This window comes from Oculina patagonica, chromosome 4, assembly GCF_052425735.1.
Source record: "Oculina patagonica isolate OP01 chromosome 4, crgOcupat, whole genome shotgun sequence".
In the NCBI taxonomy this organism is placed as follows: Eukaryota; Metazoa; Cnidaria; class Anthozoa; order Scleractinia; family Oculinidae; genus Oculina; species Oculina patagonica.
The window spans coordinates 49891593-49900743 of record NC_135761.1 but is presented as its reverse complement, the minus strand read 5'-3'; the positions used below and the strand labels follow the sequence as shown (position 1 = coordinate 49900743).

The 9151-nt window shown below is 40.7% G+C and overlaps 2 protein-coding genes across 2 annotated transcripts in view; one reads left to right on the top strand and one right to left on the bottom strand.

Moving 5' to 3' along the window:
* Positions 1-9151, top strand: part of LOC144650412 (uncharacterized) — a 264303-nt gene that overhangs the window by 114139 nt on the left and 141013 nt on the right. The window lies entirely within an intron of this gene.
* Positions 1-9151, bottom strand: part of LOC144650452 (uncharacterized) — a 141042-nt gene that overhangs the window by 34816 nt on the left and 97075 nt on the right. The window lies entirely within an intron of this gene.

Here is a 9151-nt window from a genome sequence, read left to right as displayed (position 1 = left end):
GCATCCACTAGCAGCTTTTATAGACCTCAAGCGTGCATTATTTAACAATTAGACTACGAGCCCAAGTTTTCTATGAGCAAATAGTCAACGAGGCGCAGCCGAGTTGACTATCGATCATAGAAAACGAGGGCGAGTAGTCTAATTGTTTAAGTAGAAACTCTAAAAGATTGCAGTCCAAAACCTACAATATTGTGCACTTTGAAGACAAAAATCAAGAAAATTTACCGCTTAAAGAGCTACGCGAGCGCGCGACTGTTTTCTATCGGCGAATAGAAATCAGTGGTAGAACCAATCAGATTCACGGATTTCCATTAGAACACAGCTGAGTTTCTACTAATTTCTTATAGAACATGGAAAACCATCTTCTAGTAGGTAAATGGAGCACGCGGGAAGTTTGGAGAGCACGAAAGAAACGTAAGAGTTGCCCGAGGCGATAGCCGAGGGCAACTCTCAGGAGTACCCAACGACACTTTCACAGGATATTTAACATGTGACTTCACGATCACTGATCACGTGTTTCTACGTCAATTACAGTTAATAATTAACTTTCCTGGGAAAAAATATCCGCTCTTCACTGCCAGCCAGATGGACTTCATTTTATAAAACTTCCCAGCCAGGATTACAAAAAATTTTGAATACCCAGCCAGTAAATCAAAAAATAGTCGAATAGCCAGCCAGTCTTGGATTTTAACGATTAAATGCCAGCAAGGCACAACCAGGTTAAATAGATTCTAGCTAGCCAACGGACAGCGTAATTGCAAGGTTTCGCAGAAAAGACCCGTCGTCATGCCAGAAGCCGTTCACCGCAAAGTACACAAAGTTTATTACAAAGTATTCCAGTATAGTCCCGTTGTTTTGTCAGTGGCCGTTCACCACAAAAGTTTCACAAAGTTAATTGCAAAGTTTCGCAGCAAAGACCCGTACGGTTATGTCAGTGGCCGTTCACCGCAAAAGTTTCACAAAGTCAATTGCAAAGTTTCGCAGCAAAGACCTGTCGTTATGTCAGTGGCCGTTCACCGCAAAAGTTTCACAAAGTTAATTGCAAAGTTTCGCAGCAAAGACCTGTCATTCACCGCAAAGTTCACAAAGTTAATTGCAAAGTTTCGCAGCAAAGACCCGTCGTTTTGTCAGTGGTCGTTCACCGCAAAAGTTTCACCAAGTTAATTGCAACGTTTCGCAGAAAAGACCAGTTGTTATGCCAGAAGCCGTTCACCGCAAAGTACACAAAGTTAATTGCAAAGTTTCCCAGTAAAGTCCCGTTGTTTTGTCAGTGGCCGTTCACCGCAAAAGTTTCACAAAGTTAATTGCAAAGTTTCGCAGCAAAGACCTGTCGTTCACCGCAAAGTTCACAAAGTTTATTGCAAAGTTTCGCAGCAAAGACCCGTCGCTATGTCAGTGGCCGTTCACCGCAAAAGTTTCACAAAGTTAATTGCAAAGTTTCGCAGCAAAGACGTGTCATTCACCGCAAAGTTCACAAAGTTAATTGCAAAGTTTCGCAGCAAAGACCCGTCGTTTTGTTAGTGGACGTTCACCGCAAAAGTTTCACCCAGTCAATTGCAAAGTTTCGCGGAAAAGACTAGTTGTTATGCCAGAAGCTGTTCACCGCAAAGTACACAAAGTTAATTGCAAAGTTTCCCAGTAAAGTCCCGTTGTTTTGTCAGTGGCCGTTCACCGCAAAAGTTTCACAAAGTTAATTGCAAAGTTTCGCAGCAAAGACCTGTCGTTCACCGCAAAGTTCACAAAGTTAATTGCAAAGTTTCGCAGCAAAGACCCGTCGTTATGTCAGTAGCCGTTTACCGCAAACGTTTCACAGAGTTAATTGTAAAGTTTCGCAGCAGACCCTTCGTAATGCCAGGAGCCGTTCATCGCAAAGTGCAAAATGGCATCAATTTCGTAGCAAAATATTCCCACCAAAGTTGATCCTTCCAACTTATTTAGGCTAGTAGCAGTTTAGTCCCTCGGTCAGTGGGTCCTCGGTCAAAACGGTAATTTCTTTTGCGTGAATAGCAATTCTTATGTTATGGATCGAATTGTAATAAGAGGTATGTCATTTGCCATTTTTGATGAAAATATTATGCGCTGCTGCGAGATAAGTTTTTTATGTTATATCAAACTGTATGTAGCCTCCCACGCAGTCGTTCTTAGGGGCTATCACGTTGTGGGAGGCTAAACTGTAGGGGGCGTGTCTATCACCCGCCAGTTTTCCATTTCGCAAATATAAAGAACTGAATACCCAGTAGAGCAAATTATCGCAAGTCCAACACAAGCTGAATCATAACACTGCGCTCGACAGATTATACCAGGCAGAAATGTACGACTTAAAATCAATAACTTGTAACTTTATAATGCAACTTACCAACGTGGTCTTGCTCTCATGAAATTGTGATTAAATGGCGAAGGACGAAAATGTCTGAAATGTCGAATCTCTTATATCCATAAGACGTAACGCTTGTGTATTCTTGGGCGTCGCCTTCAGGGTTAAAAATGATACTTATTTGGTAACGATACTCATCAGTTCGAGCAATAAACGTGACTTTCAAAACCGATTGTTCAAAATTATACTCGTGATCTTGATGTTAATATTTTACTCGGCTCGCATCAACATAACCAACTGTAAACAATTAATACGCAGGCTTTGTTGTGCTGTAGAGGTCGAGGAGAGAGAATCCACGTTGTGCTGATACAAAAATTCCGGCTCAGTCTTGATGGTGTTGCCAGGAAAAATTTATGGAACAATAATCATCACTTTGAGTTTTCACAATCGCCTATGGCCTATGTGTGAAACCATGAATGCAGAGACTGCGTGACAAAAGAAACAGATGTTTGGTCCAGTTTCATGACACATCATGATTTCCTGGCATGCGGCCAATGACCATGAATGACAAGCCTTGTTTCGGATTAAATGACCTCCTTGAAAAAAACAAAACAATGAAACCTAGCTCTGCTTGTTACCTTTTCAACTGAAAGGGCTGGCGTTAGTTACGTTTTAGTCAAATGAATCAAAGGAATATTTGTTTACGGCTTTGCGGCCGTCATCATGTGTTCAGTGAGTGGTCACACAATCTGAAATATGTGTGACGCACAAATCAGGGAGTGCAAAAGCAATTCAGTTTTTTTTATTTCTATTTCCACATTACGTCATTTCAATTCAGTTTACAATATATTTCTATCCCTCTCGAAAAATGTTTGTGGCAGAAGCAACATGAAAATAATGTTCTAAAAATGATTTACGTAACCGGAAATAAATAAATAATAAAATAAATAGCCAGACATTCGATCCTGCTTCAAACAAATTGGGAGAATTTTTCGTGGGATCATTCTGTTTTCTCAACTCCTTATAGTTTGAAAGTCTCTCAGGCCCTTCTGAACTGAATACAAGATTAATCACTTTATCAGAAAGTAACTGACAAAAAGACCATTTAATATCAAAAGAGACGTGCACCAAGAGACAATTTCAGAAGTTATCTAGCTAGCCTGCGAATACAGCCGCCTCTCATTCGCGTCCCGCAACGAAAAGCGAACGGGACGCGAATGAGAGGCGGCTGTATTCGCAGGCTATTATCTAGCTCGCGCGCGCCTAAAAGTTATCGTTACAGTTGCAAAATAAAATGCGGACTTTTATTCGTTGATGCATTTTTGTACGGTCAATGCCTAGAGGATCAAAATTAAAAAAAACTGTCTGCTAATATCTTTTCGTGGTCGAATGAATTGTTTCTTTTAATTTCCGATTTTGTTTCGTTCGGATTTAGCGAAGAATGAGAATACGTTCTGATGACCTCTATCCTCCAGCTAACGAAAACCTCGTCGAATGTTATTAGTTTTATGCAGGTGACAGCTACACGAAATACTATTTAAACTGTACTTACAATTTGAGGCAGCTGCTTTAAAATATACCGCGTAATACACCACCTGAATGACCTTGAATGGACTTGAATAACTTGCGTATATTCTTACATCCCATTGTGCCGGCGAGCTGAAAAGATGAACACGATATTTACATCAAACGCCGCTTAAACTGCTCAAGGCTGCATAATCGACGGAGAAAATGGATCACTCGATACTCACCAAGAATTGTATCGGTCAGGCTGATTATCCTCTGCGTAGTTATTCTATAAAACGCTGTAGATAGCCAGGACGCAAATACTTCCACACATTCGCTTAACGCGCGCTGTTCGACTGACTCTAACTGAAATCGTCCTCGTATTACATACAGAAAAGGAAACAGATCTGTTTTGCCTCTTCAGTGACAGCAGAATAAAGCGACAAAAACAATAGAAATAAAGTTAACGATTACTTTTTATTGTTTACATCAAGTAAGTTAATTATTCAATTCTCGTTTTGCTTTGCCTCGTTTGAGCCAGCAGAAAGATTTTGAATGATTTTTCCCCTGGTGCAATCGATATTTTACAAAATGCCAGCAAATTTTCTCCAAAGAAAGCCATCCCAGCAAGCGCTCAATATCATTCCTAAATTTGCCAGCCAGCTCAAGTTCAGCTTGCAGAGCGGATATTTTGTGGAGCGCATTCGATGAGTACTTCTGAACTCTAGCTTCTTGAGTGCTCTCGAAACATCCCAAGTGCTCCATAACTCGATGGAGCACAGCTAAAAGCATGAACCAATTGTTTTATAACATTTCCGGTGGAATTGTGCATCAAAACTGGCCGCGGAAAAAAAAAACTGTGTTATTGTGTGCAGTGTGAGAACATAAACTTAGCGGTCGAGCAATAAATTACACATGTACAAGTTTACACGATTGGAGCAGTTTGAGTCAAATGGCTGATAAAATCGACTTAGTTTATACGATGGCAGAGCGAAGGAAGAAAAATGACGAGAACAGCAAATACTGCTGTTGATTCTGAGGTTCGTTTTCGCGGAATTAAATTTTTCCCCGGCGAGCAGCAAAATCACAACAGAGCCGTAAAAACTTTCGTCCGGCAGCTTGTTTTTAGTGCCATTGAGCTGTTGTCATTCATCGTTGACCCATTCTTCCACGTTAGGGCCGTAAAATAAATGATTTTCGTCCTTCGAGACTCGCGCGTTTCAGATAGTTGTTGTTGTTTGAATGAAGAAAAGCACACAAACAACTTTGACGGCAAAATCGAATTTATTTTCCCTTTCGCTCTCCGTCTCGTGAAAAGAAACAGCTTACCTTGTAGCACGTATCCTTGGAAAAATATTGAAAGGATTCACTTTTCATATTCCGAAGATAATATGTCATCGCTTTCGCAAAACACTGCAGCGTATGAGCTTTACTCAGTGAGATTTTCATTTGTCGATTACGTCATCAGCGTGCTCCATCGGGATTTTGAGCACGCTTACGTATACTGAATTTGATTGCGCGGCTCTGCTAGCTATATTGGCCCGATTTATACTAGAGACGGACGATCCGTCTGGACGAACTTGCATTTAAATTAGGCGAGCATTTTTTAGTTCGTGCGATAATTCGTCTGTGTATAAATATGGGCAAACAGACGGATCATCCGTCCACACCGAATATCTTTATAATTCGTCTGCCAAGACGAATTATAAAGATAGTCGGTCTGGACCGATAATCCGTCTGTTTGCCCGTGTTTATACACAGACGAATTATAATAATGATGATGATAATGAATTTATATAGCGCATTTTTCATATATATATGTTCAAATGCGCTGTACACATACTGTAATTTACTACACAAGGCCAGACCACAACACCGGGAGCTTCGTGCCCTACTCTTTGCGAATAGTGTGTGGGTTCTTTAACGTGTGGGTTCTTTAACGTCCCCTGTTTCCCCCGGGGAAAAATTATCGCACGAACTAAAAAATGCTCGCCTAATTAAAATGCAAGTTCGTCCAGACGGATCATCCGTCCCTAGTATAAATCGGGCTAATGAAAAAAAAAAATACTAGTAATACGTGACTCGCATGGCCTCGTGAAGCTCTTGGTTGGGGAGGGGGGGGGGGGGGGTGTTATAAATAAGGAGTGGATTATTTGAAGTTGAGCATTAATTGAATTGTACATATTCAATTTCCCACAGTAGGCAGGAAGATATATTTGTTAGAAATTTTAAAATATTTTTTGGAGGGGTAGCATTGGATAGGTAGTGGATTGGGGAGTGATGGGGTGGTTGATACAATGAGTTAAAATCTCGTTCCCAGGGTCTACTCCGCTTTGGAGATGGCGGCTCTTTCTGGTTCGTAAAGAGGTATAAAGCGTTGGGAAGCGCAGGCTATTTTCAAAATCATCGACCAATTATTGGATAGTCGCATTTTGGACATTTATTTGAGGGCATTAAAAAAAAAGAAGAACGAACGGTGGGAGGATTCGAACCCTCCGCCCGCGCGCCCCTGATGACGATGAAAGATTTATAGCCTGAATAGGCGTTGAGGGAGTATTATGTGGAAATCAGTGTTATTTAAATCCAAAAAAAAAAAAAACGATAAAAATGAAAGGCTCAGGATTCGAACCCACAAAAAAAAAAAACTAAGAAAAAAAAATAAAGAAAAAAAAAACCCTAGCCGGATTCGAACCCCCGCCCTCAGTCCCGAAGATCTGATTTCAAGTTCGACGCCTCACACCATTAGGCCATTAGCGCGCGGCCGTCTGACGTCATTTCCGCCACACACCAAGCTCACAAATATATATGACCGTAAACTCCACACGAGATTTCATTCGGCCTGAGCCTTTTTTTGTGGGTTCGAATCCTGAGCCTTTCATTTTTATCGTTTTTCTTTTCGGATAAAAATAACACTGATTTCCACATAATACTCCCTCAACGCCTATTTAGGCTATAAACCTTTCATGGCCATCAGGGGCGCGCGGGCTTCGAATCCTCCTGCATGCCGTTCGTTCTTCTTTTTTTTTTTTAATGCCCTGAAATAAATGTCCAAAATGCGAATATCCAATAATTTGTCAATGATTTTGAAAATAGCCTGCGCTTTCCAACGCTTTATACCTCTTTACGAACCAGAAAGAGCCGCCATTTTCAAAGCGGAGTAGACCCTGGGAACGAGGGTGTCGCGGCCATGTCCGTTACTAGGCTACAATAACAAATCACCGGTTAAAACCGGTTATCACTCCTTATTTATAACACCTCCCCAACCCAGAGCTTTGCGAGGCCCTGCAAGTCACGTATTACTAGTATGTTGTTGTTTTTTTACTTTTTCATTTCTATTTTATTACACATTTTTATATTATCGTCTAAACTTTTAGGGTAACTATTTTACAATTTGCTATATATGTTGTACTATAGAAAGTTTTCCACCATGGTACGAGGGGAGGGGAGTTAGGGGATAGCTGGAACCCCACCCCCCCCCCCCTCCGAGGTTTTCGTTCTATTATGGCATATCAAAAGTGTTTTACATTAAGTAGATAGCCCTAAGCTTGCTCTATGAGATTACGCAATTTTGTTGGTTTTGACCTCGTGATATCCGCCATGTTGGATTTCACTTTCTATCAAGAAGACAAAAATTAACACATTTATAAATACAAAATCAATTGCAATTGCAAAGAGAATGTAAATTGTTCTGTAGAAAACTGGCTAAACCTGCATTTAAAAAATGCGGTTGCCATTGCAATATCCAAAATCATGGAATCACAGTTGGTACACGGATACAAGTTTCAGCATCACATGGTGAATCACCTTTTCAAAATTGATAAAAAAAATTTTGAGGGTGGTGGCATCCACCCTCCACCCTGTTCTTGTACGCCCGCGGTTAATTACTCAGTTTTGATGTAACATGTATTATTCTACTTTATAAAATGTCCGAGTAATTGCGCGCGCTGTGATTGGTCAGTTTGACTTCATTATAGCTCCATAAAGCACGCTGCATACGTCACGCGCGTGCTTTATTGAGTTATAATGCACGCTGCTTACGTCACGAGTTTTAGCCCGCGCAATTTCTTTAACATTTCATAAAAGAAATAAAAAACTTTTTCCTCGTGCATTGTTGAGTTATATAAGCACTTGGGAATTTTTAAGAACACTCGAGAAGCACTTCTCTCGTGTTCTTAAAAATTCCCGCGTGCTTATATAACTCAATAATGCACTCGGGCGCGTTTTTTATTTCTTTAATAAAATGTGTTAATATAGGAGCCCATAGTTGGCTTTAGAAGGGTCACAAGTTCAACATTGAAAATGTAACAGTTTGTACTCCCGAGGGTAAACACTTTCGATGTAACTAATTTTAACTTGCATTATTCTACTATAAATAGTGTTAAAAGTCGACTTCAAGATTGATCACATATTTAACGTTTTCAATACTAAGTGTTGTAAAATTTGTTATTGTACTTCAAAAGGTGTTGACAGTCGACTTTAAGAAGGGTCACATATCTAACACTTTAATCAGTTAAGTGTTGTAAAAATTAGTTTTGTACCATAAACATAAAAGCTTTTTAGGAAAATTTCAAAAAATAAAGACGTGCTAACGTTATTATAACTGATGTGGACATCTTGTGTACCTGTTTAATGTTTGTTTTACAACAGAGTGAGAAAAATTTTCGTGAGTAAGAGGAGTGAATGTATGGCAATGTATGTTTTTGAGTCCGTAACGTAATCTCGTTCCCACATCTCGCGGGTTAGGCTACGTTTACACGGACACGGTTATCAATCGACACGGTTTTATGACCTCGAAACCGCATCGAAAACGACACGATTTCGAAGTGTTTTCACGGAGTCTATTTAACGATTTTCCGACTGTTTTCGAATGTGATTGTATAAGCAAGCGCTGCTCTCTATGCTTGTTTCACCATGTTTACCCTTCGCAAGCCAGCCAGTTCGTGCCAAAATACATGGCCGTTTACAAATCGATGCGGTTTCGCCGGTTTTGACCGTTTACACGACAACGAAACCGTATCGTTTTGAAAACGCTCCACTTTTGACAGCGATTTCAAAACGACCCGGTTTTCTCGATCCTGACTCGTCCCCAGTCGTCTTTTGAGTCCGTCTTGAGGCGACTGCTGAACACGGAGGGAATCATGAAAATCATGGGAATCCTTCCCATCATCCTTCGCGTCTTGCAATTTTCGCATAAGAGACGACTGGGGACGAGTCAGGTCTCGATCGGTGCCGTGTAAACGAAAGGCGTAACCGCCAGACTCGTTCCCAGTCGCTCCCTTGGCGGTTTTGACTAGAACGCTTTGCATCAAGGGAAGGCCGAACGAAAGTCGG